This window comes from Homalodisca vitripennis, chromosome 2, assembly GCF_021130785.1.
Source record: "Homalodisca vitripennis isolate AUS2020 chromosome 2, UT_GWSS_2.1, whole genome shotgun sequence".
In the NCBI taxonomy this organism is placed as follows: Eukaryota; Metazoa; Arthropoda; class Insecta; order Hemiptera; family Cicadellidae; genus Homalodisca; species Homalodisca vitripennis.
The window spans coordinates 123,349,654-123,361,407 of record NC_060208.1 but is presented as its reverse complement, the minus strand read 5'-3'; positions in this window follow the sequence as shown (position 1 = coordinate 123,361,407).

Below are 11,754 nucleotides of genomic sequence, written 5' to 3'. Positions count from 1 at the left end.
GAAACTGTTATATTTTACGTCCACCAATCGTTAGGTTGCAGGAATTTCTTTTTGAAGTATTACATCAATTTCAAATACGTAATACTTTTTTAAGTGTTTTTGCAATTTTGTCATCACATCCAAGGGGAAACCGCTGAAAATGAGAATGTGGTTTTTATTTAGACTGTATATGAGTTATACCTTTAGTCAATGGCATATTATTAATTATTTGGCTTAAGAAAAAGACATTATTGTTTTTAAATAAAAAAAAACGTACTGTAGAAACTTCATTCTTATCTTCTGCCATTTTTCTGTGAGCCTGTTTGTAAGATCTCACGAAGTTCTACTTTCAATGCCTATAATTCCTTGTGGAGTTACAAAAAATATTTTCGTTCTATTTTTATTCAGAAAAAGTATCTTAAAAAGCTTTTACCAAAATATTCTTATGTAATTTACATAATAATCTTTGTATATTAAATTACGGAAAATGAACTTGAACTCAATACCAACCTTAAAGAAATTTACACGATAAAATGAATAATTTCACGATGATTTGTGAACGATGAACATAACCTTTTTTGTACATGGATAAATATAAATTTCCTACTAATATATTTTAGAAGCCGTTTTATGACCGATATTAAATTTAGTGATTATTAAAAAAACGTTCGAATTTTAACTCTCCCATTTACAATGACTCCCAATAAATACCTTTCAGTAACACAAAATGAGGTATTTTTAAGAGAATATCCATCAGCCATTTCAACGCTGAAATCGACCTTTCAAACGAATAACAAATATTGCATACTAGCATTTACCCGCGGCTTCGCACGGGTATACTTGACCTTCGAACTTTTAATTTTTTTATATGGATATTTTCTTACAATGTGCTCAAGAGCGTTTGGAGAAACGCTGAAATAAGAAGTGTTTTTTCTATCAAGCTTACTGTAATAAATGTAACCAAATGAAAAATAGGGACTAAAGTAATTATATATATATATATATATATATATATATATATATGTGTGTGTGTGTGTGTGTGTGTGTGTGTGTGTGTGTGTGTGTGTGTGTGTGTGTGTGTGTGTGTGTGTGTGTGTGTGTGTGTGTTTGCTTTATGGCTCTTATAATAAATACTATTTTTGGCTGTAATTTAACTCTAGAGACCAAGATGGGATTTTTCATAACTTTGACAGCAGAGAAGCGTAGCCCAGAGGGACTTTTGAAATAAGTATAGACCTATATGTAAACCAAGACTACTAAAAATGTCCATGTAAAATATAAGTACACGGTCCAGTAGTTTTTACGTGATTGAGTAAAACACACGCGCGCACACGCACAATTTCCCTATAATATATGCATAATTGGGTTTTCTCTTTCACTAAATTGTGACGATTATAATTATACTTTATGTATTATGTATATCATCGTGCAGTTATTATTATAGTATTACTAAATTATAATTTGAAGCTTATTTAAAAATTATGATTAATTGTATTTTTTATATGAGTTAGAATCATTACAAGGTGAGGAATTATTATATTAATTATACGTTGTGTGTTGATAGTTATTACCTGAGGAAGAAATCAAATTTCAGATCTCGAAATGTTACCAATAAAGAGTGTTACTGATATTTCGTATCACTGAACGGTGGCACATTTCCAGAAAATTCTGTCTCCTCCTTAATCCTTCTATTGTCAAAAATAAACCTCAAATCAAGACGTTAATGCTGTTTATAAATAATATATATATTGTAACAAATAAATTTGTAATGTTAATCACACTTAAATTCTCAATTATTGTTAATGAGGACTACACCATTGTATTGAATAAATATGGTATCAGTGAACCGATGCGCCACCTTTATTCCCAGAAAAAACTTTCACTTATCACTTCTAAAGCTCATAGGATCAAATAAAAGCCCAATGAAAAATGTTAAATTACAAAAACAATTATCTAGTATCACAAAACTTTCTCGTTTACAACATTTAACTGGTAAAAAAATCCTCGCTTATTAGTTTTTTTGTCATTGTAAATGTTACTTAAAATGTAAAATTTAATAAAGATTATTTGGTAAATTTGGATAGATAACAAAACTTAACAATTAAATTACCAGTATTGAGAGCTTTAAATTGCGATATTTTAGAGAATTGTATGATGTCGGATTTATCTTCAAATCATGAGAGGATGCGTAGATCAGTAGTTTTTGTAGTCAACCGTGTTCAACCTTTTCCAGGACAGTTTTACTCAGCGAAATTAACATTTTCATGTAGGTTAGTACACCGTGGCCGAGTTTACGGTTATAAACTCACGTACTGTACGCTCCTGTCTGATAGCTCAGACCGAATATTCAATGTTACAAATTTGAAAATGCATTAACGTAGTCTGCATGTATATAGTATGGAAGTAATAAAATTAAAATCTTTGTATTTCATTTTCAGTTTATACAAAATAACTCACCAAATATAACCATCCGATTATTTTAGTCGCTAAGGTCAATGAACAGCCGCAACAGCAAGATTTCAACTGTGGCACGCCCATTGTTGCTGAAACACACACCATAGTCAATATATTTTAAGAAAAATATAGTCAGACATAACAAAACTAATTTTTAACGTTATATTTGTCAGGGTTACTAATTTTTTACTATAGAATATCTTGATGGCAAATGAGTGCCCTGGATTTTTATTTCATCCCTTCTGGGTTTGTCCTGTATATACAGGATAGTAGATCTATCTGGAGAGAAAGCTTGAGATTTTCTGTGTTGTCTGAGGCAAGCTTTGGATTTAACCATGAAGACTTTTAAACAGCAAGTGTATTTTAAAATGTTTTAATCAACTTAGATTGGTTAGTCTTTTTGTTTCAAATACGTTTTCCCCCACTATATTGCTTATACCAGTGGTTCCCATTTTTTTCATATCCCGTACCCTTGAGTGGGGTTTTTTTTGGAGAGTACCCTCCTTTTCACCAACCTTCCCCCACGAATTATTTACATAATTTTAATAATATTTAATAATAACATAAATAATTTTATCTGTATAAGAAAAGGTAATGTTACATTATAGACTGTCCATATCTTCACAACAAATTAAAGTCTTGAATTTGTTGCGGTTTGCTTACTAAAATATCAATTTTTACAGGATAATTCCACACTTACTTAAATGGACCAGAAATTTGTTTTAAATCTATATCTTGTCTACGTATAACTTAATGGCTCGAAACAACATGAGGCGCAACCATTATTGATGTGACCTCGCATACTGTGAGACCCAGATAGATTTTCCGCCATCAGTCTAAATACAACAATGATTCTTTTTATTGACGGAAGGTTTGAAAGGATAATAGGATTAAGGACATTTGCTATCGTATAGGTTACAAAAGGTAAAACACAACGTTTCGAGGATTAGAATCCATCCTCTTCGTCAAATGGGGAAGGTATTAATAAATACAATAATAAAGAACTATGTGGAAATTGGATTTTCTGGAATTTATTAGCATTCAAGTATCTTTCAATGTAATTAAAAATTAATAAATGAGAACCATCTGTGCTTAAATCCAGTTGATAGGAAAACCAGGGACATTTCATGACACCATGACGGATCTCCTCTCGCGTTACTTGCGAATTTATCCATTTTATGATGTAAATACTATTAATAAATACGCATCAACAATCACTAAACAAAGTTCAAAAGCTGTGTTAGGTTTTCTCAGGCATCCAGTCCATGGTTGTTTAGTATGAGTCATGTATGCATGCTCTGACGCCTGACTACACACGCTGATAGATCGGCAGTTCATTACGTCAGTATAAATAGTTTTAAAATTTCGATTTCCGCCATTTTGAAAATGTTTGCGTGCCCCCAAAAGCCTTCTTGCATACCCCTAGGCTTAATCGTACCATGGGTTAGGAACCACTGGCTTATACACAATTTAAATACTCTCGATTAGATGCTGGTTTTTATGTTAATTCCATACAGTTTTCACTAAAAAAATGGATAAATTGTAACCACTTCTTGGATTTTTCTGCAGAATGTATACAGGATGTCTTAAATTTTATGAACACTGAAGGGATCCAGGAAACCATAAGACATAAAGCAAGGATTAAGTGAAGAGAGTTGTGCATAATAACCAACAAATCTATGGGTTGAGTTATTGGTTGCGTCATTCACTCGCTGCACTAAAAGTCTATGGTCAACATTTTTAAACTATCACAGCTCTCTTATTAGGACCATAATGGTACATTTTAAAATGCAATCTGAAATTTCTTCTGGTTTCTTAAATATTATAATGAAAATATTTTTCTATATCAGCAAGCGGAGGATCGAATCAATTTCTTTTCAATGCAACGACCATTTTAAAATTAAAATGATTTCTTAATTTAAAAAAAATTTTGTTACTGATTTCAATAATACCATATATGTTATATTTTCTTCGTGTGTTTATAATAATTAATAATATAAAAATATAAAAATAATTAATAAAAACCCGCTTTTCTATGGTTTTCTGAAGACAATTTTTATTGTACAAGTAGAATGATTGGTAAACCTGACTGGTACCTGATATTTTACTGCGCTGGGATTAGCTGCTTAGTGGAACAAAAAAAATCTAACACGGTTAGCCTAAAAATTACTTTTAGTGGCACTTTTGTGACTGATTAGCACAATAGTATGTTACTTCCAAATTATCTTATATTTTACGATATTAACAAATATATAAAAATTACAATTCACAATTATTAAACAACCTATTTAAAAATATCTTAAAATTTGAACATGCGGCATAGTAATACATGTAGCCTAAGGAAATGAGCTTTACTTGAAACTGTGCATGCAACATCAGTGGAACCTTTTACGTGATACGTGACGTGGCGAACTCTCGTATCAAATTAAAAATGCTAAGCTATGGTTTTGAGAAATTCACGAATATACCTCACGAAATATTCATGTTTAAATTTTGGGAATGTTTACAACGACTACGATATATTACATCGTAAATACACGCATTCATTGTTATTTTAATTGTATTATTCTATAGTTTAATCGACCTAAAGTTAAGCACGGAGGAATAACAAAAGTTATGTCTGAATTCTTACTGTGAAAAATATAATTTTCTAAACGTACCTTATTATAATTGTTAGGAGAGGAAGAAGACAACAATATGATGAGACCGTCCGTTCTGTAGGGATGTTCTCAGGGTTGTACTCCGAGTCTCTGACCTGACGTGGTGGGGGTGCGTGCGGCTCTGGTAGACGTGTCAACGGGATTTCTGAAGCGTTTTCTCCATGAAACCCGAAGTTACCCGAATACTTCCGAATGATTGCGGACACCCCGAAAAGGAGACCAACAATTGATGCTACATTCAGAAATCGCAATGCTGTTCTTTTTTCAAGCATTTTACTTCGAATATTATATAGGGTAGGGCAAAGGAAAGAATATATTAATTGTTCGGCTTGTACTTTTAGTAGGTACTTTAAAAGTTACACTTTTAAGCTCTTTAGGAAAACTATAATATTGTTACAATAAAGTAAAAAATTACACATAATCATAAAACGTGCCTTTATCTTGTATTTATAATGTGAAATCTCAATGTGTCTTCAATGAACAGGGTGTTTCCAGGAGGTCTTACTTCAATAATAGTTTTCACATATCTTTTTTATTAAGGCGATAGCGTCTTATTGAAATCGTACAGTTGTACGTCCGTATGTCCTTTCCTCTGTACAATAATGCATGAAAGAAAGGTACTAGAGACAATATGGGTTCCTCTCGGTCCGAGGAATAACGCTATTGATTTTACAGTCAAAACGTCTAAATATATCCCGTCGGTATGTCTTTCTGCTCTTAAGATCTGCCGGTCCAGTTCTGTTGCTTCGATTTATTAATACAGTTACAGGCTTATTTTCTAATATCTTCAATAGTTAAGAGAATTTCCGTAAATCATCATGAATATCGATTTCCGTAATTACTGGGTTTTACATACCCACAATAGCCCTCTTTCGCCTCCTAGAAGTATGCGACCCCATAATGGAAACCACTGGTTACTTAAATACTGCCAATTAGATGTTGCCTTTTTTAAATTATTACTATGAACTTCTTATATGACAATTATAGCCATAAAATATCATACCGTTTTTTAGAATTGTAATCTTCAGTTTTCATAAACAGGCAGGGTTTTATAAACTAAAAATAAATGTTATCATAATGTTAGATGCTTCTTGTTAAAGAAGCGGTGCCTGAAAGCTATCCTTTACGTACACAAGGTGTAACAATGGTGCAACGTGACGTAAGGATTCCCGCAATTATATATATATATATATATATATATATATATATATATATATATATATATATATATATATAAATTTCATTGGCATTAATGAGCTTTATAAAATGGTAAACGGACTGTAGGTCCATGTCGTAAAACTGTCGGGACTATTTCTTACCTACTTTTTGTGGGATAGACAGTGGGTCCAAGGTCCCATCCTGGGTCCCACTGTCCGACCTACGGGTTTCTTTTGGAGAGGGGTTAACAGGGGATCGTCATACTCTCTCTGCAGCACTTGAACGAGTGTTCTAGATGTATAATCTACATCTGCTAAATATTGTTCAGTAGACTACAGAAGAGACAGCCACAGAAAGAATTGAGCAACAATTATATACATAAAAAAGTCGGGTTAGTTACACCATTAACTTAAGAATGACTATACAGATTATAATGGTCTTTGCTTTATTGGATTAGTTTTCGTCCCGATTAGTAGAACAACGATTAAAGTATTGTGCACGAAAAAATCAGGCAAATAGAACAAGATTTGTATGTAATAGTATAGATTGAAAGAACCTGTTAACTACAGTCAACTGTTCTGTCTAAATTTTGTTTTATGGCAGCACAATCATATGTGTAATTAATTTAATCACTATTTTAAATTTGTTTACATTTGGTCTTGAAAGCATAGAATAAGCTTAATAGTAACAAAACATCGTATTCCAACTGTTTCTGAAACCACTATTGAGCACAGAGTAAGACAAATATTCAGATAAGGAAATTAAGTTATGGCAAAAATCTACTTTTAATTGTACATTTGAGCAAATATTAGGTGTGCAGTGCTTGGCGAGTACTTTAATGCAGATATCAAAGAAAAATTTACTATATACTTTTTACAAAAAATTTAGTAACTGTTATAAAACGCATCTTCGTTGACTTTTAACAGAAATAGGCATTTCAGACTTTTGTATGTATATATTTCATTGATCGAGGAGAAAAGGCAACATCAACTAAGGCTTAAAATATATTAAGACTGGAATAAATTACAATTCCTGCTTTGTTCAGGTAACCGTAACTGTAGTTTTAGACTTACTAGCCATATATAAATATTTTGTACATAGGTTCTAAAATACCTTATATTCTTAATTTAGTCCGGAAGCAAGTTTAATAGTTTAGGTACTATATAATTTGGTAATCTCTATCTGTAAATTGTGTTTGGAACAGGGGTAGCACATGTAACATTTTGTATATGACAAATTCATATATACATTTCTTTAAATTCCCATTTGCCCAAATATGTTATTAAAATATTTAAAATGTACAACCCCTTTGCTGTCAGCTGTCCTACATAGCTATATAGATATTGCCGTTCACCTGTATTCGGTTCTACATCAATTCCGTTCAATGCCCTCAAACATTTCCATACACTGATACCCCATAACTGTTATGTGATTCAATAAGTGTTTTGTATATTATTAATTTCACCTTTTCACAAAGAATATTACGCAGTTTTTACATTGCTTCAGTACAGGAACATAATTCTGTGTATAGCCTTCCTACGTGTTCGTTCCATGTTAATTTGTTGTCCACAATTAAGCCTAAGTATGTTGTAGACTGAACCAAAGTAATGTCATCATATTTACACGGACCATTACCATACCAGCATGCACAGTCATGACATTCAACACTTATACTAAAATGTATCTTCGTGTTTTTAGAGCATATATACATGACACAAGCGTTTTTTTACGTTAATTATAAGGCCTTTATCGTGATTCCATTTAGTAAGTTTTGTACGTTCTTTCAACAATGGCTATTCGTAAGTCTTTGGGAACTACATCGGTGGCATATACAAAAACTTCTCAAATACACACTTTTTTGAGAATAAACTTTTCGTTTACCTAAATGTACAGAGCCGGCCCGATCTGATTTCCCTGAGGCACAACATATTTGGTAGTTTCTCTTTGCTTAGTTCGCTCACACTTTCACCACAAATATCCTATTCGCAACGCTTCTAGATTATTATCGCATTTAATAGTTTGTTTATATAACTTTCTAAAAAGTTATCTGTGCCATATAAAGTGATATTAATTGTCAAACAATAGATCTATTTAATATACTCATAGGCATATCTAGGGGGTTTTTGGGGGTTGTAACATCTCTCCCCGCATTGATAAAAATATTCTAGGCAAATTTTAACTCGTGTTAAATTGAAATTATGCTCATAGTCGAACCTTGCTCATAATTCAGTTTCGTTTTTGTTATTTTTTTATTTGATCTATACCAGCTGTCAGACAGTACAACACAACACTTGCGTTGAATATTTGTTCAGAATGAAGAATCCATGCACAACTAATAGGAATTTAGAAATACAAAGCCAGCCCCTTTCGCATATTTCTGGCGCTTCGGAAGAGACACGGTGAGTTTGAACGCTTACCGCTCTTCACTTTAAACGACTAATTTGTAATACTCTTAACATCATTCTTATCTCTATTGTTGTTGAAGGTAGTTGTTCCAGAAACATTAAACCGTGTAAACTACTGGATTGACTAAACTACTGCAACTTTACATGGTCATTCTTAGGATCCCGGTTAATATATAGCCCTTTTTTATTTCAAATATCCTTCCGGCCTACGCCCCACTGGTCTCTAAAACTGCGAAAAATCCCATCTTCGTCTCTAAAGTTGCATTAGAGTAAAACATATTGTGATTATTATGAATTATAAGACCTCATTAAAAGTAATCAATTGTTATGGGCAAACAGTTTTTTACAACAGCAAAAACATATATTTAATTACTTTAACCACTGTATTCAATTGGTTTACATGTATATTCTTGAAAGATTTGAAAGTAACAACACTTCTTACTTCAAGCTTTTCTGCAAACGCCGAAAAATTTGAAAATTAAAAGTTAGAAGTACATTAATCCATATCAAAAAAGGTATACAAAATAATTTAATATAAAAGACATAAAAATATTTGAGTAAAAGCTTTTTAAGACATCCTTTTTAAAGAAAGAAAAAGAACAACTATATGTTTAGTAACTTCACAAGTAATTATTGTCATTTAAAATAGTATTCGAAGGGATCCCTCAAACAGCTTCACAGAAAAATGGCAGAAGGTAAGAATAAAGTTTTTGCAGTACGTGTTTTTTATTAAAAAATAATGTAATTTACTTAATTCAAAGTCATTAAAAATATGTCATTCACTTAGTGAATGTTACATAAGTTATAAGCAAAATGAAACACCAACTGCGGCATGTATGAACGATGGATGTTTTATGAAATATCAACAAAGACAATAACAATATGATAACATGGTATAAGCGATTTAAAAAATATTACAAATTTTAAAAGATAGCTTGATTTCAAATGTAAGTATTATTATATCAAGTTTGGTTTTCATATCATATACATTGTATATACTTGATATAATAATTCTTACATTTGAAATCAAGCTATCTTTTAAAATTTGTATATACAATGTATATGATATGAAAACCATATCATATACATATATGATATGGTAGACTACTAAAATCAGGAGATATATATCAGACTAGTAAAATTTAAATTTGTTTTGATTATGAAATCTGCTTAAATGAAAAAAGTTATGACAGTAGGGTTAGAATTTTCAATCTTAAAAATACCTGGATATTAAAGTATCTATAACTTTTAGTTTAGAATGTTGAAGGAATCAAGTGGGATAATTCCTCAGATATTTTTGTGTTAACAAATTATAAAATACACATATTACCATAAGATATGTTGTTGTATGTTCGTCTCTATGTTTATCTAATACGTTTTATAAAAATGATCTGATTACAACATATTGCATGCAATTTGATTTTGTTTGGTAGCTTGTATTGCTGAGGTCACCTTTTTAATATAAAACTAATTCGATAGACTCCAAAATTACAGCTTTTTTAAAACAAGCAAGTTCAAAATCAGATTTTAAGAAATTGATTAAACTACTTCAGATTGTATTTATCTATTTCAACACTACCAGTGATCTATAATTGATGACATATAAGGTTTACTGAGGTTTAGAGCAGAACTATGGTGTTAGTTGCATTATTAAACTAAATTCTATTTAAATAATTTAGTACAAGTAAATATGAACCTGTATTAAAATTATCTCAGGAATTTTTAAACAAAAAAATTGTCTCTGCACAACTGCTAGTTTTGTCCGTATTCCGGACGCGGGAACAAACCCATGATAGTAGAACAATTAGTAAACCAATCTTGGGCTGTCCTATCGGACATAACAATGACAAATGTTTCTTTTATAAGGCTATATTTTCAATCATATATCTGTGTCCGAGCATCTTTGACGTTAGTGAGTACTACTGATAGATGTCCGCATAAGTACAAACTTTTCGTTTGGCTCACCAGGGCCGGAAACAGTTTCAAATAGGATTCTAAACAAAATGGAAACCAATTTTCAAACGGTGTCATACTAAGGTTAGATTTTAAACATGTCTGTGGGTCTTGTACCGTTTCGTCTCTCCCCATTATTCTGATTGATAAGATCCTCACAAAAGTCAGTGTCCTATGAGGACGAGCAGAATAAGGATTAAAAGGGAGCTGGCTTACCCTTAAAAAATGAATGTCTAAAATGTTATTCCTGAAGTTATGTGTACATTAAAACTAGAAATTACATTGCTTCAATATAACAGCCTTGCCTACCAAAACTGTATTTCGTGTTGTTTTTATGCGTAAATTATATAGCATAACCTACATATTGGGTTATGTAATAAGATAAAATAATTACTACTCCTACTTTGGAATGTTCACGCAATAATTAGATTTTAATTTAATAATACAGAAACACTTTGTGAGATTAGCAATTCCGATATTCCGACTGTTTTCTGATATTTCTTTATACATTCAGCAATTGCGTCTTGAGTCGATCAATAGTTAATTCACCTGGAAATAAAAATATTCTTAAATTCAGGTTTAGTACTTCATTGAAGTAACGCCATTTTATTCACACCACTAATTATAAATATATAAACATGACACATTTTAGTAATCAGTGTCGGTTTCGTGTGTCTTAATACGTAAGTTGCATTTTTACAAAATATTTGGGATCATAAAATCAAGATTCATACTTTAGCTGTAATATAACACAATAAACGATATAGGGTTATAGGTTTTATTTATCAATAATGGTTAATAAGGTTTATTCAGGAATGAAGTTTATCTATGAGGATTAATTTATTATTACCGAAGTAAGATAAACGCTGTGTACTAATATAATATTAAATTATACATTATAGAGGTTTATAGAGGTAAACTAATAAATCATATTTTCAACCATTTAGATTTATTAATGCTTCTTGATACAAAAAACAAGTGTACGTAATAAGGAAGTGTTTTGATATAGTTTTTAAACATTATATATTACAGATTGTTTCAAAAGAATACTTACCATTACGAAATGTTAAAATTGAATTCAGTTACAATACACATAACCGTCGTTAAAAGTCATATTATTGTGTAATAATGTGTTAATTTGCATC